The sequence below is a fragment of the Peromyscus californicus genome, unplaced genomic scaffold (assembly GCF_007827085.1).
Source record: "Peromyscus californicus insignis strain IS unplaced genomic scaffold, ASM782708v3 Scaffold_4__1_contigs__length_199733344, whole genome shotgun sequence".
Lineage (NCBI taxonomy): Eukaryota > Metazoa > Chordata > Mammalia > Rodentia > Cricetidae > Peromyscus > Peromyscus californicus.
In genome coordinates, this window is record NW_026294562.1 from 934,980 (window position 1) to 962,201 (window position 27,222).

Genomic DNA, 27,222 nt, shown 5'->3' on the forward strand with positions numbered 1-27,222 from the left:
TCTCCCAGCTTTACTGAGCGCTTCACCTGTCCCATGATAGCATTTGTACTTGACTGGAAGAGAGACTGGTTCACTTGTAAAAAATTCAGGATCATGACTTTTGGGGTGGATAGCAGGTATCACTACTGTGTTGGCTGATCTTGGTGGAAAGTAGAAGGATACAAATAGGGATATCTGCTCTATTGTCTTTACCTGAATCTTCTTGACCACCTACATAGGGCATCAGGGTACATGGTTGGTTGGGAGAAACAATGATGAAGGGATGGGTACAGACTACATGCTAGGCTGTTTAGGAAAGGCTTCCAACTGGAGACTCAGCCTTCCAAGAGATTCTGAGTCTCTTTCATGCCAGTCTGCAATTCTCACTCACAGCTGTCAGTTTCTGACTGGAAAGGGGGATACTTGGAGATGAACTAGCTGGAGTTATACTTTGGACAACTTTCACATCAGAGCTAGAACTCTGACATACCACTTGGCTTACAAGGAAATTCTTGACCCAGTGAGTCTGTCTTGGTTCTTCTCCGAGCTCATTTTTGATGTCTCATTCAAAGTGAGTCGCTCAGATTTGCCAACTGGCTCCCTGTTCCTCATATTCTGCTTTCCTGCATCTGAGCAGAGCTCAACTTAATCATGCCTTCTTTTCCTTTGGGGAAGCCCTTCATGATCTAGGCTATGCACCTTTTGGGGGGATAGGGTGGTAAGCTAATCTTGCCATTACTCTATCAATGTGCCTCTTTCCATCCTGCCCTTCCCTTCCATGTGAGCTCACAGGTGAGCAGCCTGCTTACCTGGTCTTTTTCTCTATGTGTAATAAGGCATGAAATCCTATGCATGCTATATTAATATGACCCTAGGCATTATGTGTGTATGGATAGTGAAATGTGGACATCCTTGTCGTGTGACTCCTGGGAGACATGAACAAACATCTACTCACCTCAGATAGGAAAAATGACAACAAGACCAAAGTAGGGATATTACAAAAGCCCAACTTTTGAGTTTATTGGTGTTACTTACAGGATCAGAAATAACTCAAAGACATCTGCGTAATCAAAAGCCCACCTTGGCATGGGTGACAGCTCACAAAAGCTGGACATCTGCAGTGGACTACACCACCAGGCAGCTCAACAAGTTGGAGTGTCTTCTCCAGGTAGCTCAGTTGCTGTGAACTTCTTTTCCAGACAGCTTGTCTGGTCTCTGCTTCTTCCAGACAGTATGGCTAGTCTAAGCATCTTCTAGGCATCAGCTTGTGTGAGCATCTCTCCATAGTGCTAACTACTTAGATGTGTTTGGGGATGTAGGGACCTAGTGAATCTGGTCATTTGAGGGACTTCCTGAAGCCTTTGAGTTGTTTACTTCTGAGCTTAATTAGCATTCCTGTAGGATGGAATGTTTCACCTACCCTTAGAACATCCTGTAGTTTTTTTTTTTTTTTGGTTTTTTTTCGAGACAGGGTTTCTATGTGCAGCTTTGCGCCTTTCCTGGAACTCGCTTTGGAGACCAGGCTGGCCTCGAACTCACAGAGATCCGCCTGGCTCTGCCTCCCGAGTGCTGGGATTAAAGGCGTGCGCCACCACCGCCCGGCACATCCTGTAGTTTTACCTCCCTGAACACCCTGTGTCTTAACAAGCTTATCTCTAAGATGGGATAAACAGCAATTGACAGCACCCTAACTATGTATGCCATCACTTGATGTCCAAAATCTGAAGTTTCATTTTAGAGCTGTATGTTTGCATTCACAAATACTACATACATATATTGTTGCTACATGCACATGCACAGTCCAGTAGCCAAGCAAGAGGCTTAGTCATACATGCGTGATCGAGTAATTTGCGCACTGTGTGATCACACAATCTATGCATGTGTGTTGTAGCTATGTGAACCCATACAGGCATGTGTGTGGGGGATCCATAAAAAGCGGGTCACAGACTCCTCCCTCCTTCTCCTCCTTCTTCCTCTCTCTCCCTGCACAACCTTCCATAGGCCTAAAGCACATTCCCCTCTATTTCTTCTCCTAATAAACTCTTACAGTGGGTTTTGTCGTACCTCGTGGCTTTTCTCTCACGGTAAACAGCGCCACTTAATGAATAACACAGCATCACTTAATAAATAACAGAGTTGCAGCATAAAACTAACATGTATTCCATCTACACTGCCACCTATCTATCCACTCTGTTTATGCATCTATCCATTCAAACATCTACCTACACTGTCTGTATGTCTGTCTATCACCCATCTATCCATTTACCCTTTATCTATCTACCCATCAATCCATTTATTCATTTATCACCTAACTATCCACCTACCCACTCACACCTATCTATCCAGCAATCTACCTACCCATTCTAAATATCCGTCCGATCACCCACCCACCTATCCTTCACTTTACTTAATACTTTTCTCCAACTTGTTTTTTTACTCCTTAATATTATGTCTTAGGGAGCTTTTTGACTCAATGCATCATGAGCTACCTAATTTCATGGTGCCTCAATAACTGTTTATGGGAATTGCTTTTTTTCTTGTTATAAATCTGATAGCAAGGCACCTCCCCATCGCTGGATACTTGTACACAAATGTCAGTATTTCTTCTTGATAGATACAGTTACTGAGTTAAATTTTCAACTATCCAGATAATTTCCATGGAGACCCTTCCTTCCTTTGCCTTGATACTTGGCACTCTCGGGAATTCCTTTTATCTGGGGAATATTTGTATTTTTTGTGAGCTGTAGTTTCAGTTCAACTTCAGGTTTATTTTTCCATAGATTTGTGCCTTTCTATCTTCAGAAGTTTCTCCAATTCCTGCTCATTTTTTTATATTTTCTAGTACCATCATGAGCAGGTACATACAGATATATTTCTGATGATTCATGGAAGATAGTAATGAGCTAAGACTGTTCTGTGGAACCATGTGGTGATAATTATCTTATGTCCTATGACCAGCATCAAAACTTAATAGCTATTTCTATATAGAAAGTGTACTCACTGCAAAAGTGTGTATGTGTGTGTGTGTGTGTGTGTGTGTGTGTGTGTGTGTGTGTGTGTGCACGCTTTGGGCAGGTACCAGTATTTGATCAAGCACAAATGTTTTCTTAAAAGGTGTGGTCTGGTATCAATATTTGTGGATCATTCCTAAAGATATTTCGCTACAAGGTACTGTGTAGCTAGTAACTATCTATGTCCGGGTAGAAGTGGGATGGGCTTGGAGACAACATTTAAAGCCTTAATTTCCATGTACATTCAGTGTGAAAGATTATCCTTCCCACCCCCTCATTTCTGGAGGCCCCAGAACCTCCTACCAGATAGTGACAAGGAAATTTAACGGACCTCTCAATTTGATGATGTGTGTCCAATAAAAGGATGTGTTGGCATACATGTCAGACACTCAGCGGCTTTTTTACATTTCCTTTAGAGATTTGACACCACTCAGATTTCTAGGGATACATGACTGTTAATGGGACAGCCTCAGAGGATGCTTACAAACAAGTGCGTGCTCGGGATTCTTGGCTGGAATTTGCTACATTCCACTTGAGATTCACAGAGACATTCTAAAACCTGGCTTCTATTGACTGAGCCCGAACAGGTCCTATTCTCCAGCCCTGCACCACTCTGGTTGCTCCTGCTGACAGGTGCTGCAGATGTGAGGCCTGCTGGGCCTTCCTTGGCAGCCATCTGTCAGCAAGGCCTTGGCTCCTCGAGGCAACAGGCGTGTTGATAAGAATATACACTTTCTGCAGTTGACAGACTTTGCTATTCAAAACACTGTTAAAAAGTGGCTATAGGAATTTAATTAGCAACTTCCATTAAGAGATTAGATGAGAAGAACAAAGAGAAACCGAGGGAAAGGCTTCTTAATAAAACCGGAGAAGCTTCGGAATTATTCATGGCGTAACAAAGGAAATGTAGAAACTGCTCCGTGAGCTGTCAGAGGTGACAGATAGACTCGGATGTTTTCTGTGGCCTGGCTGGGTTCTGACTAATGAGGCCCAGAATGAAAGGCAGAACTTTGAGAAAGCACCTGCCTCTGGCTCCATCAAGTAGCAGATGGGCCTGAGCAGTGCAGCAATCCAGTACGCTGTCCAGGAAGTCTGCGTGGCCCCTAGGGTCTGTGACTAGTGGACTTAGCTCTAGTGCTCAGGGGCTTACCCTATGTGGGCTACCTGTTTTATCTTCACACTAAGATGCAGTATGAGAAAATAAAGGATCATGCACATCCATCCTTTCTCAATAAATAAATAAATAAAAATAATTTTAAAAATGTAAAAGTGCATGAATGATTCCAATGACTTGGCAGAATCATGGCCATGTAACTGTCTTCATCTCATTTACAGCGTTAGTACATAATTTATAAAGAAAAGAGCTGTATTTCTCATTGGGAAGTCTGATATAAAGGTGCAGTAGTTAGTGAGGGCTTTTGTGCTATATCACAAGAAGAAGAGTTAAGAAGAGGAAAAGAAATACATTTATTTCTTATCAGGAGCCTGCTCCTATGATAACAAACACACTCCCTGATAACAGCATTAGTCCGTTCTTGAAGGCAGACTGTTCATGATCTAATTAACTCTTAAAGGTCCTAGCCCTTAACATTTTCACATTCAGGAGTAAGTTCCTAATGTGTGACCTCTGGGTAACATATTCAAACCTTAGCAATGTGCATAGTGGGAAAGATTTTTAGATTTTATATCATACCGAGGGAAATTTCTGAGCTTATTTTGTTAACCATCTTTGTTTGTTTCCCCCGATGTATTTCAAGCTGTCCTTGAACTTGCTGTGTAGCTGAGGATGACCTTGAATCCCTGATCTTCCTGCCTCCATCAACCAAGTAATGGGATTACAGGCATGCACCATCATACCCAGTTTGTGTAGTGCTGGGAATTGAACCTAGGGTTTTATGAACGCTAAGAAAGTTCTTCGCCATCTGAACTACATGCCTAGCCCATACGTTTTAGGTTAAATAGCAAAACTCATGGTTGGTTCAAGAGCCAATGCTGAATTGGCTCTCCCTAAAGACCATCCTAAGATCCAAGAGAGGAGACAGGTTCAAGTACAATTGAATTTTGGAAATCAGGTTTCCACCTGTAACAAACCTGTGACTGATTCCATCAAGCGACCTGTCTTCTCACATCCCAGAGACAGAAATGGCTTTCATATAATGTCTTCTCATTTTTATTTTCTTAAAGGCTTGAAGATAGAGACATTCACATGAGAATCCACATTGGAAATCCATATCAGAATGTGTCAATGAAAACAAATTCATTATGCTCATTTTTAGTTGACATAAACAGTTCGGTAAGATTATCTTTACGCTTTTTAGAAGTTTTGATAGTCACAGGAAATGTGAAAACAAAGATTAGGGCTGATAGAATAACTCACTGGGTGAGTGCTGTCTTAGCATGTGAAGCTTTTGGTTCCATCTCACCTCTGTGTGTGTGTGTGTGTGTGTGTGTGTGTGTGTGTGTACTTGCATAAATTTAGGTTTGAATTAAAGCTGACCTCTGCTATAAATCTGTCAAATGCACATGAGTATGTGTACAAATTTGTCTAGTAAAGTAATGTAATTCTTAGGAGATTACTATCCTTAACTCTAAAGTCAAAATTAGATAAAAATGCATTAATTAACAACTGAGTCACAGCCTTACATACTGTGAATTCAAGATATCTTTATAATGGGTCCTAGTTACTAATATGTCAATTATTAATTTTTTCCCTAAGAGAGGAAAAGCTCATACACGATGAGACAGATGGGTGGACTTAAAGAGTGAATGAAGAGCTAGAAAATTGCTTATGATTTACCAAAAGAGAGAGAGGAATTATCATCATTGCTCTTTGTTCTTGTGAACTCAAAACCTTTTTTTATAGTTGTTAGTGTAAAATGAACTGAATCAGAGAAACGTGTGACTTCAGTGCTGCTAAATGCAAGTGACCTAGTTTATGTGGGTCATAAAGGCTGCTCTGAAGCCTTTGTAAGTGACACAGTGATGGCCTCAGGCCTTTTCAGAGACAGACTTCCTATTAGGCATTTCAATGGGTACTCTCACCTGTTCTCTTCCTCTGGGACTCCTTTCTTTATCTACCAGAAAAAAGTCACTAATGACTCATGGCTTAGTTATACAGTTTTTATAACCAAAATGGGGAGTCTCTGACAGCTTAAACCAGAAACAAAGGACAAGGCAGGGCAATAAATGTTACTTCCTGCAACTACTGGCGCAGGGTTTTCACCCTAAGCTCATGGACTCCTCTCAACCTGTTCCATTCTGAAGGATGAGTGAAGTACTTCTTCCTCAGAATCTGCCCTATTTAAGGACCATCTTCAGAGTTGAACAAACTTCCACCTTCCCTTCCCATACCTGAAAGCAAAGGTCACTTCTGGTGACTTCTGAAATATCCCTGCTGCCTTGGGACTTGAGTTCTGTGATGTAATTCCCATTGTTCATCCCTGGGATGAGAATCTGTTTATTTCGCAAATATTTTCTGAGCATGGACCACCTGCCATCTGGTGTTCTAGACACTGGAGATGGTATAGAAAAAAAAAAAGAAAAGAAAGGGAAGGGAAGGGAAGGAAAGGAAGAAAGAGAAAAGAAGAAAAAGAATGAAAAGGAAGGAAAGAAGGAAAGAAGGAAGGAAGGAAGGAAGGAAGGAAGGAAGGAAGGAAGGAAGGAAGGAAAAGACAAAGCAAAAGAAAAGACCAGAAAAGCACAAATGTGACCTTCATGGCACTTACATGATGGTAGAGACCAGCAGTAAATGGGCATAGAATGAAGTGAATAGAATTTCCATCAACATGAGCAGATGAGGGTAAGGATCCCTTCATGTGGTTGCCTTGGTAGCAAGAGATTTCCTTTTGGGTCATGGAGTAGGCTTTCGAAGATAATGCCCTTGTAGAACAGGGGCCATGTCTGACTTCTACAGGTCAGAATGTTAAGCTTCAATAGCTCCCATGTAGGGGGTACTTGTGATTTCTTTCCTAACAAAGGGAAGCTCTCAGTATTAAGTCTTAAACCTAGAGTCAGCTCAAGGAATGTGCTCATGAAAATTAAATACCTTCTTAGATTTTTTTTTTTAAACAAGCTTGAACTAGAAAATCTTGGAATGGGGAAGCATCCTGGGCTCTTGATCTTGAGAAGTCAGAGGTGGCCAAAGCTATTTGGACTGAAGAGGGTTATCTGATCTTCAGGGAACAGGCAGCCGGCTGTCCCCAAGATTATCCTTAGAGGGACAACGATGTCCCTCCATCCAGCAGTATCTCTTTTAAACTTATGTTTAAATAGCTATACTTAAGTGATAAGGAAGGTAGCCTTTCACCTCCAGGATCCTAACTGGATTCAAACTCTAGTCTTCTGGGAAATGAGGTTTGGTCGTCTAAGCTGAGCCTCGTAGACAAAAGTCCTTATCTCCAAACTCCAAGCATAATTCAGCCTACCATGGCAGGACTAGAAGTCGGCTCTCAGGGAAAGAAACTGAATGAGTTAGGGTGGAAAGTAAATTACCAAAGTAGTTCAATCAATCCCGAATTCAAATCCACACTTTAAATGATAGTTCTTTTCTGTTTGGAATACAAGACTGATTCTGAGCACCACACCTTCCTCGCTGCATCCGCAAGAGAGTATGGGCACTTAAAACAGTTAAGCCTCAAAAAAAGAAAAAAATGAGGTCAAAGCTGCATAGACGCATAAGCTTGGGCATGTCAATAAATTTAAGTATTCTTTGAATAGTTTCCTTATCTACTGAAGAAGAATATGGCCCCTATGTGCTGCAAGGAAGGACTGTGACTTTTATCTTGGATATATCTGAAGATGCCTAAACACGCCAAGGACATATCATGTGCGAAGATTGTGTGTTCTCAAGCTGATTTGGTAAATTTAGAGCAACACAAACAATGTTGTTCCCAAACACTGCAAACTCAAGAATATAACTGAGCCAAAAGGAATCAAGGGAGACCAGGTCTCCAGATGACTCTGCCTGACTCCACAAGGAATAATTATAGACAAGGAGCTTGGCAGACTTAGCCCACTGGTGAAGAATATGCCGCTAGAGGGACACTTTGTGGGGAACAGTTGCTTTCCAGGTATGTAAGGCCAGGCATTATTTCCTCTGCCTCTGGCCTGCCCCTAGCCCCTCTGTGTTCCACTTACAGACTTAACATTTTGCCCACAATGAAATGGATGACAGTTTCATTACAGAATGGCATCACTTGTCAAACTTTGAATTACTGATCATAAAAATATCTGTTCTGCTTTGAAGGATTGTTGGAGGACTTCCATTTTCCTCTGTATGTATGTATTTTTATCAGTAGGGACTGTTTAGTGCAACACACATGAGCAGGGTGCAGAGGGGAGGGAAGAAGAAATCAAACCCGGCTGCGGAGCCCAGGGCCTGCTGTATTCTCCCCATATAAACAAGCTTCTATCACAGCTCAAGACAGCAGAAATAAAAGGGAGCTTTTTGGCTCACAGCTATAAAAAAAATTATCATAGTGATGAAGTTCCTCAGCCATCAACAGAGCTGTGATAACGCTGTTTGATGATGATTTTCCCATGAATGTTAAACAGCCGCCACTGCGGAGGCAAAGGAGCTTATCTGCACCTAATACTGATCTCTAATTCCTGCCCTTCTTGAACCATCCATTTTCTAACAGCATTAACTGGCAAATTTACATCCCATCTTAATGCTGCTAAAGAGGACAGGAGATGAAGAGCAAATGACAGCAGTGTAATGAGGGTGGCTTTTTCCTCCTTTCTCTTTAATGGCTGAAGATTTACACAATTGTCTGTAAGCTTATATAGAGAGCTTACCTGAACCTTTTCCCAGCATGGATTCGACTTGCAGGCGCTTTTGTTAACTAAACACACATAAATATTTTTAAGGAGGTTTAATAGACTTCAAAAGAAAGCCAAAGGATAGAAAAAGGGGGTAAAATCACAAATTCAAATGTCATAAATAATATAAAATTTTGTAGAGGGCTAATAATTTCTGAACAAATGATGTTGTAAAAATGGTGTTCTAAGAGATGACCACATGGCCAGAAAGATTTCAAATATTAAGGGATGATTAATTAAAGTGAAGATTTAAAGGGAGCTGTGTTCCACATGCCACCAAGACCTGGGATTTCTCTGATCATGTAACATCCATCAAAATACTACCTGTTCACTAACAGGGTGTGAAGAGATAGAAGGTAATTTCAATAGTAAATCTGAATGTAGGGAGCTACAATAGCTGGATGTGGGGAAATCCCATTTGTGTGTCCAGATGATAAAGTAAACCAAATAAAAATCACCATGGACGAGCCATTTAACATCACAGGCTAGAAACCTTGAAGTTGTCTTTGACTCTCCCGTCCCTTTCATCCTCTTTATCCAATCCATTACCAATCCTGCCTTTGCTGCCTTTGAAATTCTTTAGGAAAAAAACCTTTTTTTTTCTCCCACTAACCTAACCCATTTGTCTAGCACCTCTTAATTTAAATGGGGTAGACTCCCACTGTTTCCCCTGCTCTTCACCTAGATGGCTCCTTCCACAGTGTTGTTTAAATGTATCTTAATATTTCCACCATGTAATTTGAGTCATTAAAAAACAAACAAGCCTGTCATTGTTCCTGTCCCCACTATTCCCAGCAATAATCCTCACAGCATCCCCTACAACAAGCCTTGAACATTAATTTAATGCAAGGTATAAGACCCGTGGATTGAAAGCTATAAAATACTGAAAAGGGGAAATTATGATAGAAAATAGATGGAGGAAGTTGGAGAGCTTTCTCTAAGGTCAGAGAGTGGGCATTGTTGGCTCTCCGTGGCATATTCTTCTTTGTTTGGTTTTTTATCACTCTTTCAAAATGTATAAAACCCTTCTTAGCTCAGGGGAATATAGAATTGAGTTGCATTTTGCCTGCCAATGATAGTTTGCTGAACTCTGAGTCAGAGGACTCAGTATTGTTAAAATGGAATCTTCCCAAATTGACCCTTAAATCTGATGTGAAAGTAACCAAAGCTGCATATGGTAGTGCATGCCTGTAACCCAGCACTCAGGAGACTGAGACAGAGGATCAAAAGTTCAATGTTATTCTGGTCTACATTAAAGAAAAGCCTAATGGGCTTTTTTTTTTTTTAAGAAATTGATAGATTAACTTTAATATTCATACAGAAAAGCAAAGGACCTTAAATACCCAACAGGGTTGCTCGACCTTTTGATATTACAACACAACATTGTTATTTTTAAAGTTTATGCTCAAGAACTGCATGACTGATTTACCAAAAATTGAAAAAAAAATGGTCTCATGATGTTTTAAATAAGTCTATGATTTTTGTGTTGGACCTATTCATAAGTATTTTTACTCACATGCAGTCTGAGAACTATGAGTTAGACATGCCCGCTAGAGCAATCATGAAAAAAAAAAGCTCAGAATTAGAGGACTCTTCTTCCTAACTTTATGACTTACCATGGAGCTCTAATAAGGTAGTGAGTAACACACTTAAACGAAAATCAATCAGGCACAAAATAGAGGACCCAGAAGTATACTCACAGTTATGTGCTCAATTGATTTTGATCAATTTTTGAGCAATTTTCTCCATCGATCCAGAGTCAATGGAGAAAAGGTAGGCTGTCCAAGGAATGACTCTAAAACATGAATATTTCTTTGAAAAAACTCCAACTTCTTTGTCACTAGGACACTCTTATCCTTTGGGCTTCCTCCTCCTAAAGTAGCTGGAAGCTTCTTCCCTGGTTGAGCTGAGGCCTCTCTCTAGCCCTGCCTTCCAGGGTTTTATGACTTCCTCTTGTCGTTCTCCACAATAAGGCTCTCCGGAATGTTACTACTGTCCACCTGACCTGGGGAAGTGTTCATGTAGCCTGTAGCTTCCTCATCTGTGAGATCATAGAGGAGCTGTTCAGAGACTGAGAAAATCCCTGCAGACCCCTGAGAACGGAGCCTGGCAGACAGCACACATGTAGACCCTGCTGCCCCTTTGCTTCTCTTTCATCTTTGGGCCCATTACTTTTTCATATTGCCTATACCTACTTACTTTCCTGTCCTAATTAGATATAGCTGCCAGATGGTTGCAGCCCAGTCTTCAGAGGGAGTCTCAATTGGGGATTGCTCAGATCAGATTGGCCTGTGGCTACGTCTGTGAAGAATTGTCTTCATTAATGATTGAGATAGGAAGACTTGGCCCGTTGTGGGCGGTGCCTTCCCTAGGCAAGTTATCTTGGGCTGTATAAAAAAACAAGCTGAGTAGACAACCAGAGAGCAAGGCAGCAAGTAGAATTCCTCCATGCTTTCTACTTCAGTTCTTGGGTCCAGGTTCCAGCCTTGAGCTCTTGTCCTGACTTCTCTCAGTGATGGACTGTGACCTCAAAGTAAGTGTAACTTGGAAGGGACTCTTTCCTCCAATAAGTTTCTAATGGTCAGGGAAGTTTGTCAGAGCAATGGAAAACCAAGCTAGGACAGCCCTCTCCTACTTGGAATGTGGATAACTATAGTAAATGAGAGCCACTCTGATTTACTTTGTTTTCTTTCTTTTTTTAATTTATTATTATTTATTTGCATGTACGTGTGTATGTCTGTATATGTGTATGTATCTGAGGTTAAGTCCATGTCCTGGTGCTGGAGTTACAGGCAGTGGTAAGCTGCCTGATGTAGGTGATGGGAATTGAACTAGGGTTCTTTGCAAGAACAGTACATGCTCTTAACCACTGAGGCATCTCTCCAGCCCTGCTTTGTTTTCTTTCTAATTGTAGGAAGGATTTTAATTTTACCCTCAACCTATAAGCTCCTTTTACTTAGAACTGGACAAACAATAGATGCCCAAGTACTTTACAGAGTTGTTTGTTTACAATCCTGTAGTACAAGAGCAATATGTGTCCTTGTTATCTATTTCATGGCTACATTGTGGTAATACATGCAATGAGATGTAATTTAATGGAAAAAAATCCATAAGCCAAACCAAGCATTCATTTTTGTGTTTCAGTATGTCCTACGGCCATGATAAGAAATCTCTTCAGACACCAATTACAGTCCAACAGTTACCCCATTTCTATTTCCCTAATGCATGGTGAATTTTTCATACCTAGTGCTGGTGTGTCAAGCATTTGCAGGAAAAAGTAAACTTTGACTTTATAGGACACTTGAAAATGTCATTTTCTATTGACCTAGTCAAATGTGTTCTCACGTAGAATATGTACTGCCAAATTTCCACCCACGAGTGTCTCGGGAGGGAGAGGATAAACCCATTAAAATTGGAAACAAGCAAGACCTCACTTTCACTTTGAAAGTTTTTTGTAACATTATTATAACCACTTTAATCTGTATAGAATTTGGGGGTGGTATTGGTCACTAAAATATAGATGAAATTCTAACTAACTTTTTTCAGTGTTGAGCTAAGTAATCATAAACACAATAATTACTGATGTAACATGTACAACCAAAGATACAGTATGCTATGTTATCATACTGAACTGGCCACAGAGAGCAAATACACATTGAGAAGGGATGAGAATTCATTTACGAAAGACTTATTGAGCACCAACTATGTACCTGCATGGGAAATGAAAAGGAGGGTTTGATCCTAGTAATAAGAGATTGAGCACAGGGCTGGAGAGATGGCTCAGAGGTTAAGAGCATCGACTGTTCTTGCAGAGGTCCTGAGTTCAATTCCCAGTCCCCATATGGTGGCCAAAACCATCTGTAATGAGATCTGGTACCCTCTTCTGTGTACATAATAAATAAATAAATTAAAAAAAAAGAGATTGAGCACAAATAAAAACAAAACAAATGAGGTGATTTCAGCTAGTGCCAAATGCACTGGATGTAGAAAAACAGAAAGATGGGGTGGAGGGTAGTTGGACCTTGGGTGTTATCTGACAGAAGAAGCAGGCATTAAAGCTACTTATTTCTTAGCTTCCCAAAAGATGCCTATTTAAAGAAACACAGAGAGCACCTCTGTGTGGGGCGGGGGGGGGGGGGGGGGGGGGGGGCGGGGGGGGGCGGGGGAGAGATTTTATTGCCTTCTTTGTATGTTTCTGTTTTCTCGTTTTTTTTTTTTTTTAATTTAAAAACTTGGACATGCCCTACTTCCATACTCAAAGGAAGATTATAAATACAAAACTTTACTCTAAGAGTCACTAAATCCAGATTATATTGACCCTCCAAATAAAGATACTGTAGAGATTTAAAATTCTAACGAGAGACTGTTATGCATGACTTTTTTATATTCATGGATTCTGATGTCTGCTAGATAAGGTAGGATTTTCTAAGAGTCATGTAGAGAAATACCTAGCACCTAGCTACTGCTATGTAAGTGTTTTCTAAATTAATAAATTGAGTTGAAATGATGTCTAATTCAGTTTAGCAAACAATTTTGGGGAAAATTACCCCATGCATCTTGTTTTCTAAGCATCATGGATTGGATACTAATGAGTGTGAATTGTCTGAAGTCCAGGTTTAACTCCATGTCCTGTGTTTGTTTCCACCCCTTCTCCTATTCTCTATTTAAAAATGTTTTTATTGGTGCATATTAATTATACACAACAGTGGGTTTCATTATGGCTGTTTTACATGTACATAGTGTATTTCAATCATGTTCACCCCATACCATCTCTGTTCCTCTGCTATTCCTGTCACGCTTCTTCCTCTTCCCAACTTGCTTCCCTTATAACTTGATGTCTCCCTCCACTATTCTCTACTTTAATAAACCCAGAAGCTTTGGCCCTAAGAAACTTAGAATTCTGTCTAGATAGTTGCACAGTTATCTAGCTATTTTATGCAACAAAAACAAGTTTTAAAACATATTTAAATGTTTTTCAATAGTATATGTTCATTGTACCTGATACCAGGCTGCAGAGGGCATTTTCTTACAAGTATATATTACACACTGAGTGTATTCTTCCCATTATACCCCACCTTCCCCCTCCCTCTCCCTTCATCCTACTATACCCCTTAATTCCCAATAATTTTATGTCTCTATATAAAGGTGTAAGAACTACAATTGAGAGAAAATATACAATACTTGTGTTTCTGAGAGTAGCTTAATTCACCTAATAGGATCATCTCCAATGGCATGTATTTTCCTGAAAAACAGAATAATTACATTCTTCTTTATGGCTGAAAAAAATAGCCATTGTGTATACAGCACATATTCTTTATCCATTCCTCTGGTGATGGACAGACACCCAGGCTGTTTCCATAACTTAGTTATTGTGAATGGTGCTGTAATAAAAACTGACTGTGAATACCTCTGAGATACTTTGCTTTGGAGTCTTTGGGGTAAATTCCCAGGTGTTATAGCTGGGTCACATAAATAGGTCTGTTTTCAGGTGGGTTTTTGTTTGTTTGTTTGTTTGTTTTGAAGCACATCTATACTTATCTCTATAGTGCCTGGTCCTACTACCTAAAGGTTGCTTCATCTTCTAATATTGCCACAGGCTGGTGACCAAGTCTTCAGCATGTGACCTTTGGGGGGTCCTTTCAGATCCAAATCAGTATGACCTCTTCTCCATATAAATTTAATCCTTGTCTCTTATAAATTCTTGGGGAAGCCATTATATTTAACTGTTTCATGGTGAGTGTGGGTAATTAAACATTTCCAAAATTTTGGTGAATTATTTGCTGTTTCAAAGGGATGTTCTTCAAAAAATGTTGAAAGATTAAGGTATTGTGGGTTGGGCACACTGGGTACATGATGGGTTCATTCTGAGTTAGTGTCTCTTTGGCTCCTGCCATTTTCTTCTAAAAAGTTCCCTAAAGAGCTCTGGATTTTCTTCTCAGGCCTTTCATATCAGTGGCTGAAGGGACCTCAGTAATGAGACTGGGGAAGACAAGCTGTTTGTAATGTTCTTCCCTTGGGTGTCTGCAGTGGGTCCACTTGAGTGCTAGCCAGGCCAACAGAGTCTATGTGTGACTCCAGAGTCAGAGCCCGAGGGAAGCCCTCCACTTGAGATGTGCAAGACAGGGTATGGTGATTGGATCCTGCATGTTAGTTACCTGCCCCCAGGATCCAGTGGGTTTTTAGATTCCACCCTCTGACGTCTAGAGTACACAAGACCCACTAAGTACTGTGGTCTCCTTCTTCTACCCAGGTGGACAAACCTGTCTATCTGTTGTTGAAGAATATTTGTTTACACTGTAAAGATGTGTCTCTGCCTAAGGCACCTTCTGATTGGTTTTAAAAAAGGGCTAAATGGCCAATAGCTAGGCAGGAGAGAATAGGCAGTACTTCCAGGCAGAGAAAGAGAAACTGGGAGAAGGATTCTAGGTATGCACTTTCGCCAGCAGACTTGGAGCAAGTCAGAAGTACATTACTAAGAAGAGGTAACTGAACCATATGACAGAATATATATTAAAGAAATGTGGGTTTATTTGGTTATAAGAGCTAGTTGGGGGAAAGCCTAAGCTAAGGCCAAGCTTTCATAATTAATATTAAGTCTCTTGGTCATTATTTGTGGGCTGGTCGTCCAAAGATAGTCCGACAAGAAAGCTTGCTACAATCTGTCCTTTCTGTCTCTGCCCTCTGCTGCTTTGAACATCTCTGGCATTCAGCAGAGCCCAGTCCCAGTCCTCCTAGGACCTTCCAGCACCTTCCCTTAAAAAAAAAACAACCTGTTTTCAGGTGCCTGTGCCTCGAAGTAGATTTACCTACCAATGCCTAGATTCTTCTCGATATTGACAATTATGTCCACCCAGAATTCTCTAAGCTGCACTAGAATCTTCTGCCTGGACTAGTTATGGGAGGTACAGCCTCTGGAACTTGTGTGAGATACTTGGTTTAAGCCTCAGCCTGGCCTGCTTTCCTCTTGAGTGCTTCCCTATGTTTCCCCACCCCACTTTGCACATCCCTGTGCCTGTCAATTCTCCTGGCTTCTGGACACTTGGTTCTCACTCACAAGCATCCAGTGGGGTAGCTCCCAGCATGTCTCCTGATGGAAGTATGGCATCACCTGAGAGCATCCCTGCCTAAGCTTTACTGCAAGTGGCACCTTTGTAATGAATGAACTAAATAGGAAAGTCCGTTTGCTGATTGTGATAACATTCCTACCTCTATGCAGAGTTTGCTGTCCATGATCTAATTTAGTATAAGAAAGTCCTGTGAAATAGGTAGGGCCAGGGTTACCTCAGCTTATAGAGGAGAAAGCTAATGCTCCAAGCTATTTTTTCCTGGAACATTATTATTCCTCTGCTAAGGCATTATAAGGAAGTAGTTAAGTTTTACTTATTTGTGTGTGTGTATGTGTATGTGTGTGTGTGTGTGCATGCACACACACATGTGGAACTCAGAGGATGACTGTTGCTATGATTGATTGATAAACAAAACACCGATTGGCCAGTAGCCAGGCAAGAAGAATAGTGTAGGTGGGACAAGGAGAGAGGAGAATGCTGGGTGGAAGAAGGCTGAGAGGGAGACACTGCCAGCCACCAGGAGGAGAAGCATGATGCAAGATACTGGTAAGTCACAAGCCACATGGCAAGGTATAGATTTATAGAAATGGGTTAATTTAAGATATAAGAACAGATAGCAAGCAGCCTGTCATGGCCATACAGTTTATAAGTAATATAAGTCTCTGTGTGTTTACTTGGGGCATGCAAGTGGAAGAAATTTGTCCCGACTACCAGCAGGCCAGGACACAGGAAAACTTCAGCTGCAGATGACTGTTGTTTCTGGGGTACCATCCACTTAAAAAATACTTTTAGATTTATTTAGTTTTTATTTTAAGTGTATGCATGTTTTGCCTGCATATATACATATGCACCATGTGCATGCCTGCTGCCATGGAAGTCAGAAGAGGGTGTCAGATCCCATGGTCCTGGAATCACAGGTGGGTGTAAGCCACTATATGGGTGCTGTGAACTGAACCCATGTCCTCTGCAAGAGAAACAAGTGCTTTAAACCACTGAGCAATCTCTCCAGTTCTACCCACTAACTTTATACAGTGTCTCTCACTAGAACACACCAAGTAGGCCAGGCTGGCTGGACGTCGAACCCCAGTGATCTGCCTGTCTCTATTTTCCCATAACTGGGGTTACAAGTGCATGACATACATTTGGCTTTTTAAAAGTGACTTTTGAGGGCCAGTGACATGATTCAGTGGGTAAAATTCCTTGCTATGCAAACCTTGTGACTTGAGTTCCATTTTTAAAAACCATGTAAAAGGCAGAAGGAGTGGAGAGGCTCCACAAAGTTGCCCTCTGAACACTACACACATTCCATGTATGTTCCACACACATACATGCAATGCCATGTATGCTCCCACACATCGTATACACACAACATTGATAATATAATGACGATCTTTTTTTAAAAAAAAATTAAGTGGGTTCTGGGGACTGACCTCAGGTCCTTATGCTTACATGGCAAAAGCCTTTACTGGCAGAACCATCTTCCCAGCTGTGGGATGACTCATCCCTAAGAGGCCTGAGGGCCAGCCAGACCAAACCAGTAACAAGATACTTTCTGAGAGCCAACCTGGGTCTATCTAAGGGCCTTAGCAACAGCAGCTGAGACATGATCTGGAGATGGCCTGGACCAATGAGAGGCAGCCATGTCACACCAGCAGATGCATATTCATCAGACCTTCCCCCAGGGTAGGGTGGAGGGTATATAAGGATTGCCTCTTCCTGAATAAACTGAGCTTGTCGTTTCAACATTTGTCCAGAGTCTGTGTCGTTGATTCTGCACCTACTCAGCCCCTCCCCCAAAGGGAACAGCACAGGACCCTGCCATACCCAGCCTGACCCAGCTGCTCTTTTCACTAGCTTGAGCTGACAGCACTGATGTGTGTGTGTGTGTGTGTGTGTGTGTGTGGCAGAATTATTTGACGCTCAACTGGCTTAGGGTCTTGATCAAGAACTAGGCACTATTCATTCACTTACTTTGTGAATATTTATGAGGAGTCCACTGTATGCCAATCACCTTTCCTCAGCATTGCTCAGGGTATATGTCCACAAGAGACAAAATGCCTGGTCCTGGCCGGAGTTAGAGCTCAATGGTGGAACACTTGTTTAGCAAGTAGGAAGCCCTGGGTATGTATGTGTGTGGGTGTGTGCACATGTATATGCTGTGGCATACATGTGGTATTCAGAAGGCAACTCTCTGAAGCTGATTCTCTACTTCCACCAAATGATGACTAAGGGTCAAACTTAGGTCAACTTGCTTGGCAGCAAATGCCTTTACCCACCGAGCCATGTCACCTGCCCCAACACTCTTGCTTTTAGTGGTCTGATCCTGAGGCATGCTGTACTGTCAGTCCTGAGTTAGTTAGGAATCTGCTCCTCCTTCCCTTCTTCACACGGAGACAGCAGCAACATGACACTACCCCTGTCAGCTTTGGGTCTGTGATTTTGTGACCAGTCTCTCAAGGGTGCCTTTCAGGTAGGAGCTGAGTCTCTGACTTTTCCATTCCTTCTCGGAAGCCAAGTAACCCAGCAAATTTGGTCAATGTCCTGAAAAACTGCATCAGAGGCAGAGCAAGCAGTCACTGGTGTCGTAGCTCCTCCATCCAGTCGCTGCCGCTGTTGTCTCTTAATGTTCCAAGTGAGGGAAATGGTAACAATGGGAAACTACGGGGTGGGCTTTCAGCTGGGTTTACTAAAAGACAAGAATAAGTAGGGAAGTTTATTTTAGAGGAGAAACACACACTCTAAATTTGGGCTAAAATATGCATGTTTGTGGTGCATATTGCTCCTCAGCAAAGGACATGATATGTAGTTGATTTGATTCACAAATGAGCCTACAAGAGCTGTTACACACTATAATTACCTCTGAATCTTTTTACAGGGGACACTGGACTTTCTGTGCTGTCAGAGATGTTTTCTTTCATTTCTACCTCCTCCCTTTTTCTAATCTCCCTTAAAATATTGGTGTGAATTAAACTCACTTGAGGAGGAAGCCAGCTGACATCTTCTATAATGCAGTTATGAAAATAAGAGGGGAGTTGTTACTATTCCCATCTGGGATGCCAGATGTTTGCAGACTGGTGTGGAAGTTACCACATATCTCTGACCCCAAACTCAAGACCTGATTAAATGGATTTAAAACATCCCCTTTCCTACTCCAGACATAGAAATGCAATTGGCTGGAACCAAAACTATGACTACCTATCATCTGCTAAGAAAGCCTAGGAAATAATCACAAACAAGGGGGGCTGGAGAGATTGATCAATGGTTAAGAGCATGTTTTTCCAAAGGACCCAGGTTCAATTCCCAGCACCCACATGACAGCTCATAACAGTCTGTAGCTCCAGTTCCAGGGGACCTGGCATCCTCACACAGACATGCGTGCAGGCAAAACACCAATGCACATAAAAATAAATAAATAAAAAAAATAATCATCAGCAAGGATGAGGGGCTTTGTTGGATCTGATTACACATAATGCTTATAGTGGGGAAGGATGGCAGAGAGTTTGGATGGTGCTATAGTGATATTTTATTTGTATTAAAATGTTATTTGTATGTTAATAAATAAAGTTGCCCGGGGGTCAGAGCTATTAGCAAGCCATAGGAAAGCAAGGCAGTGGTAGCGTAAGCTTGTAATTCCAGCACTTGGTAGGCAGAGCTGGGTAAGTCTCTGTGTGTTCAGGGATACAGCCATTATTGGATACACATGCCTTTAATCTTAATACCAATCATGGAAAACCTGGAGGCCTATACAGACAGGCTGTGAGGAGGCGGTCATGTGGTTGGGTTTACAACCAATGAGAAGGCAAGACAGGAACTCTATATAAAGACTTTAACACAGGGGTAGCTCTGGTTCGGAGAGGTAGGACCACTGCAGGAGGAAGGGTAAGGTTTTAGCTCTTAGCTCTGACCTCTTGGCTTTCTTCTTTGCATTGGTTCTGTGTTTCTTATTTAATAAGAAGGTTGGATACATCTACATGGTGCCAGGCTGGCCTTTGCAATTTTAATTAAACCATACCTTGTCTGGCTACTGCTGAAAGAAGGAAATCCATCAAAGGAAATCTCTGAACTCTTATCTTGGAACATCAGCAACTATATAAAAGTAAATTATGCATATTATACATATACTAAGTATAAAATATACACTTACAATATAAATTATATGTATACCCAGAGGGTCAAGACTAGACATATATTACAAAATGGAAAGTGCTGTTTAATTTATTGTAATATTTCTGAGTCATCTACTTAAGGCTAAAGAGTCTGTCCATTCACCATAGCATGATTCTGAGGGCAATGTGCTTACCAAGCGTCAGCTGTCACCATCATTTTGCCCATGCAGAATTTTTGGTGAGTGGTGCTCCATGTGGCTACAAATGAGAGAGAAGGGGAAACAAACGGTGTTGAGCTGAGCACTGAACTTAGGCTAGTTACCTCTGGACTTCTGGAAGTTTCTTTTAAGTACAAAATATTTGAGGCATGTCCCTTACCATATTATGTGTGGTGGGGTAGTTTTATGATATGGCTAGTGCTTCAACATTCAGAAAAACACACAATGTAGTTGTCATGAGCCACAGTGTCATGTGGCCATTGGATCATGTCATAAAGATCATGTCTGTCCTTCACTATGGTGACTAAGTACAGATATCAGCTTAGTTTGTGGATTGGGAATACACTTTGCGAAACTATAATTCTATGTCTTTCTAAGTCTGAAAAGATTGCAGGTATGACTTGTGGAATAAAAACTGCAAGGCTTTAACAAATTGAACCCAAAGAAAATATGAATAAATGAGAATTTAGGAGCTTGCATTGTATTAGGGTTAACAGATTTCTTATGGTCAACATTTCTAACCAGGCACTAGTATAGTTAGTTTCTAAATTGGCCATATAGCACACACTATAATTTCTGTCGATACTTGATGTATTGCTGTAGATGTGAATATGGATTGGGAATTTTATAAGCAGAACTGTTTGTCATGTACAGAATTCCCTTTTGTTCTCTGCTCTGGAAGCTTAGACTTCCATGTTTCATCTTTCTTTAGAATGACCCAAGTATGCCATGTGTCATATAGTGTCGAATTGTGAGTTTAAGAAAATGTGTGTGTGTGTGTGTGTGTGTGTGTGTGTGTGTGTGTGTGTGTGTGTGTGTGTGTAAGCCAGAAGACAAACTTGGCTGTTGTTTGTCAGGCTCTATCACCATGGATTTTTTTTTTTTTTGAAGCAAGGTATCTCACCGGCTTAGAACCTGCCTGCCTAGTAGATTAAGCTAGCTGGATAATGATCCACCTCTCTCTGCTTCGCCAGTGCTAGGGTTACACAGACATGTGACTACATGCTTTTAAAAAATCTTTCTTGTTTAAATATCCTCTCTCTCTCTCTCTCTCTCTCTCTCTCTCTCTCTCTCTCCCTCTCTCTCTCCCTCCCTCCCTCCCTCCCTCTTCCCCTGTATGCTATATATGTGCAGGTACCCACAGAGTCCATAAGAAGGTGTCGGATACCCTGGATCTGGAGTCATAGGCAATTGTGAGTCACATGAAGTGAATGCTGGGAAACAAACTCAGGTGTTCTGGAAGAAAAGAAATCATTCTTTGTTTCTGAGCTGTCTCTCCAGATCCACCTGACATTTTTAAAATGTGGATTCTGGGATTGAATTCAAGCCTTTGTGATTTCAAGGCAAGTGCTTTACTGACTGAACCGTCTTCCCAGTTGTGATTATAATCAATAATTTAACAGGGACAGATGAACAGAATAAAATCATCACTGCTCCCTTTCCTAACAAATATACCTTCAGATAGCTCCAGAAACCATGAAATTTAAAGGTGTTATAAATAAACCTCCATTAAATGTGAATGTTTGTCAAGACTTGAAAATAATTATTATTATACTACAGTAAGGTTTTCTGTTGTACATAAACAGACTTTTACAAAAACATCTTCATAGACTTTAGTAACAACAAAGTAGTTGTCTGCTTTAGTTTTGTTAACTACAAATGAAACTATTTTGTTAGTTTCTTTTGGTTTTGATTTTTTTCAGACAGGCTTTCTCTGTGTAGCCCTGGCTGTTCCTGGAACTCACTTTGTAGACCAGGCTGTTCTGGAACTCATAGAGATCTGCCTGCTTCTGCCTCCCGAGTGCAGAGATTAAAGGCCTGCGTTACCATTGCCTGGATCAAATGAAGAAACTTTACAATTTGAGCCTAATAACTCTAAATGATTAGGCCATAAATAATTTATGGCAATCTGAGAAAAGTGCTTAAAAGCAACTGGTGTGCATAACTTTGTGTGCATAACAGTTGGCCTCAAGACTGGAAGTGTTTCTCCCTTGTATATCAATGTACATGTGAGCATGCTGTTAATGTACAGAAAACAAGTCAGTGTTCACTTATAATCGAGAAGCTGGTATGACATTCTAATGAGATGGATCACACATTTATTTTTACATAAAGAGTTACCTTGAGGTCGAATATCAGTGCACAGGACATAGAAAATCTTCAACATTTTTCAGAGTTGATTGATATTTTGACTTGATAATTATTAATACTGAGCCACTTCACATAAATATTTACTCCAAAACAGCAGGAGTAGTTTAGGACAATTTCAGATATTGCTAGAAATTCTATTCTAATCCCAAGCCAATATTTATTGAATTATTTTTAATGAAACTTATCAGCAACTTGAAAAGCAACTTTCAAAATCAAATGCCTTAACAGTGTACAATCCAAAGGTAACTGCTTAGATCCTTGTTGAGCAGCAATGAGAGGAAAACAGTGAAGATCTTTGTTTTCTATAGCTAACCCAGCATGTGTCTGTAAGAGCAGAAAACTTCATAATGATGAGTATTGTACTTCATGACACGTGAGTCTCAAGTCTGAGCTGAGGTGTTTCATGTACTGCCTTGATGGAGGAGGTGGGTCACTAGGGGCAGGCATTGAGGTTTTAAAGCCAAGTCTCATTTTCTCAAAAACAGTTTGTTACTGGTACTGGACAAACCCAAACTCCTATAGCTAATTGGCTCCATTAGAATCCAGCACCATTAAATGGTTGAGAAAAAATAGTGCCTTCAAAAAATGGCTGAGGGACCACTGAATTTTTACATAGGAAACAACAAAGTTTGGCCTCTCATGCTTTAGACAAAAATTTACTCAAACTGTTAAAGCAAACAGGCAACATAGATGCAACATTCATGTAATTCACAGCTACTGAGACAGAGGATTACAGTCTGTGCCACCCTGGGCTACACAATGAGTGCCCCCATCCCTCTTTCCCCTCTCTCTTACACACACACACACACACACACACACACACACACACACACACACACACACACACGCACGCACACATGCACACTTGTATGTATGTGAAAATAAAAAAATCTATAAATTAGGGTCATTAGAGAGCATGCTGATTAAGTATCTGGTATTGATGGGATTCTAGTCAAAATTCTTTAGAAAAGAAAGGATGTCTTTTATTTTTTCTTTGATAATTTTATTCTTGCAGTCAATGTATCTTGATTATATCTAACTCAACCTCCCCTTACACTTCCCCAGGCACCTCCAGCACATCCTCTCCCTTTATCTCCTCTCTCTCTCTGACCCACTGAGTCCAGTTAGTGCTGACTGTTGGAGTACTGGCTGCTCTTGTTGGCTTGATCCTGTGCAGGCATTCATAGCTGCAGCAAATTTGTGGATACGATGGCCATGTCAGGTCTAAGTGACAGCATTTTCACAGTACCCATTTATAACCAGCTCTTACATTCTTCCCTTCTTCCCTCTTCTGAGATGTTCTGAGGCTTTGAGCATGTGTGTGTGTGTGTGTGTGTGTGTGTGTGTGTGTGTGTGTGTGTGTGTAGATGTTCCATTTAGGGATGAACACTCTGTAGTCACTTATTCTCAGCATTTTGACCTTTGACCAGTTATGAATCTGCATTAATGACCGGTGACTAGCCAGTATAGAAAGAATCTTCTTTGGTTAAGGTTGAAAGCAGCAAAGATCTATCTGTATAAACATAGATATTTAGAAGGCAGTTTGACAACATGTCCACTTAGCAAGACAATAATAGTCATAGCTTACCCCTAGAGCCCATGACCTCCCAAGAATGGGCTTTTGACCAGCAAAATGAGGATCTTTTATGGTCTACACATTCTTGGACCCACAGAGTTTAAATCATGCAGACGTATCTTTCACTTTGGATTTTGCTTCATTTTTGTCACAATAAGACAAAAGTGAAGTTTCATTAAACCTCCTTAGTGGAATGGGTAGGTGTGGGGAAGGAGCTGGGAATTAGTTAGTGCAATAATTGAAACTCAAGGCTGGACCAGGACTGGAGCTATATGACATGAAATGAATGGGGAAATCTAAATTTAGTGCCTGGGAAGAGGGGTGGTTTTAATGACAGCTAGAGAGTGGTGTGCAGCTGCAGAGCCCAGACATTTGAAGGAGACATCCCACAAGCATAGCACACATGTCTACATCTCTCTGTATAAAGAATATTATGTCCCCAACAAAACTAAGCTCATCATAATTGGTTCTTGGGTGCTAAACGCTTGAGAATACAGTCCATCTACAGATGATTTCCCTTTTGTGGAGACCACAAAGGAAGGGCTAAGATAGCTATTTTTTTATTGAAAGACTTCTACTCAAAGTTCGATCAGAAGTGATTAACATTGATGTCTAATTGTGTTGTCTTATATACTTAGTCACAAAGTTCCAATTTCTACTTGCTTTTTAAGAAACTCGATTTTTCTGTTGTTTTTATTTAGGGACAGTATTATCAATGGAGCTAAATGAATACTATGATTCATGAGTGTACATGATTACTATGGGAAAGGGTGGGGCAGAGGAGCAGACAGGGGTTAGGGTGTCTCTGGCTTCCAAAGCTGTTTCTGCATATCTGTGGTCAGGAGACAAGTTCTAGTCTTCCATCACTGCTGCTCCTGAAATCAAGCTGACAGCTCTTCTCTCATAGCCGTGGAGCACCAGCAAAGACATCTTGAGACTCAGACTACAGAGGCTTACACTATATGATTCTCACATTTCTTCCCAAGAGACATGAGTGATAGAGTTTTAGAGAACTTGCCATATTTTTAGATTTTAAAATGAAAAAAAAAGCAAAGCAAGTGTATTGATTCAGTGAAAATTTTACATATTTATGTCAATTGTCATTCCTTAGGACTCTAAGTATACTGAAACTCAAAGAAAGTATTTTCTAAAAAGTAAGCACAAAAAGGCATTTCTGATGCATTCATTGCATTGCTATCTAGCAAAAGAACAGACATACAAACATCAGCCTTTCTCCCTCCCTCCCTGACTCCCTTCCTTCCACCCCCTCTCTTTCTTTCTTTCCTTCTTATTGGGACACATTCCTACTTTGTTGCTCTGTCTGAAATAGAACTCTCTATGTAGACTAGGATTCCCTTGAGCTTGTGTTCATTCTCTTGCCTCTGTTTCCCCAGTGCTGGGATTCCAGGCAGGCACCACAATACCCAGGATTGTTTTCTTTTTATTTATTCAATTTTTGTTTTTTTAAATTTTATATATATGATGTTTTGCCTACATATACATTTGTGTGCCACATGTGTACCTGGTAGCCACAGAGGACAAGAAGAGGGTGTTGGATCTCCCTAGAATTGCAGTTATAGACAGTTGAAAACTTACATGTGGGTGCTGGGAACAGAACCCGGATCCTCTGGCTGAAGCCGGGCGGTGGTGGCGCACGCCTTTAATCCCAGCACTCAGGAGGCAGAGCCAGGTGGATCTCTGTGAGTTCGAGGCCAGCCTGGTCTACAAAGTGAGTTCCAGGAAAGGCGCAAAGCTACACAGAGAAACCCTGTCTCGAAAAACCAAAAAAAAAAAAAAAAAAAAAAAAAAAAAGTGAACTGATGTTTAAACAGTAATAATACTTGGGAAAGTAGTGAAAGCTGTGACAGTTGGTATTTGATCCCATAGTCTTGAAGTTCCTGAAAATCATGCCCATGACAAGTCATGCCTACTGCTGCACCTGCACTGTCTAGCATGGTAGATGATGCTCAGTATACATTCACGGTATGGACACTAGTAACACTGAAATTGGTGTTACTGTTGTTATAGATGGATTCTGTATCCCAAGATGCAGCACCAGTGTCAACAAGGGGATGTTAATGAATAATTAAGGGGGAAGATATTTTAATACAAAGTTGTTGTTTCTTTGTATTAGTTGTGATTTCGAATCTAAAATAACTAGACCTGTGTGTTAGTTTTTTTCTATTGCTGTGATAAAACACCACAACCAAGGCAACTTATAGAAGAGCCGTCTCTGGGCCGGGCGGTGGTGGCGCACGCCTTTAATCCCAGCACTCGGGAGGCAGAGCCAGGCGGATCTCTGTGAGTTCGAGGCCAGCCTGGGCTACCAAGTGAGTCCCAGGAAAGGCGCAAAGCTGCACAGAGAAACCCTGTCTCGAAAAACCAAAAAAAAAAAAAAAAAAAGAAGAAGAGCCGTCTCTGCAGCCCTAACCTTGTTTTTAAGACAGAGTCTCTTCTGACCTTGAGCTCACCAATTAGGCTAAGCTGGATGGCCAGCAAGTCCCAGGAATCCACCAGTCTCTGCCTCACCAGCACAACAATTACAAGCAAGTGCCACCGAGTCTGGCTTTCTTATGTGGGTTCTGAGGATGCAGCAAGCATTTTATCAACTGAGCTACCTCCCCATCCCAGTGATAAGAATATTTTTGATTCTGAGTAGGAGGACTTTTCAGTTGTCAGCCTCTTCCATGGTCCAGGACCCCTTGCCCTCTGTATTCACAATCCTCATTCTGGCATCACTCAGTCACTGTAGTGTGTAATTCCTTACTAGAATTTTTAGTGTTGGTCTATCTGCCATGAAGTCTCTTTATTAAGCTTTGAACCACAAGAAAAGTTCCATTACCTCAGAAGTATCCTCTCATTCTCTTTATGGGCCAAGTAGCAATCTTACCATTTCCAGAGTCCCCTGCTCTTCAAGTACATCATTTGTTACCATTATACTAGGAATGACTGCTTTCCCTTTCAATACTAAATTCCTTGATGAAACAAGGATGTATCACATAAGCCTTGTTCTATATTATACATAGCCTCCAAAGCACAAAATGTGAACTATTGGGGAGCTGGAAACCACTGAGCTCTGTCTATATACCTTGCCACAACTCTACAAACACTGAAACTGAGGAGTGAAAGATTAAGTTGCTCAAGGTCATAAAGCCAGTGCTCAGTCAAATCTAGATAATTTGACTCCAGAACCTTCTATCTTGACCTCTATTTTGTGATGGATAGTTGTTCTCAATAAATTTCCATGAAGTGATTCTTCCTCAGAGCCCATGAGCATCCGTGCTTGTGCAAGGG

The 27,222-nt window shown here is 41.0% G+C and overlaps 1 protein-coding gene across 4 annotated transcripts in view; it reads left to right on the top strand.

The window, feature by feature from the left end:
- The window catches only part of Fam204a (family with sequence similarity 204 member A), a 132,496-nt gene that overhangs the window by 25,416 nt on the left and 79,858 nt on the right, over positions 1-27,222 (top strand). For 2 of the 4 annotated variants that reach the window (XM_052712258.1, XM_052712260.1), the window contains one exon: positions 21,336-21,394. The exons of the other annotated variants lie outside the window; for them this stretch is intronic. The gene's annotated coding sequence lies outside the window, so the exon portion shown is untranslated. The remainder of the gene's footprint in view (positions 1-21,335; positions 21,395-27,222) is intronic. 4 annotated transcript variants of the gene reach the window in all.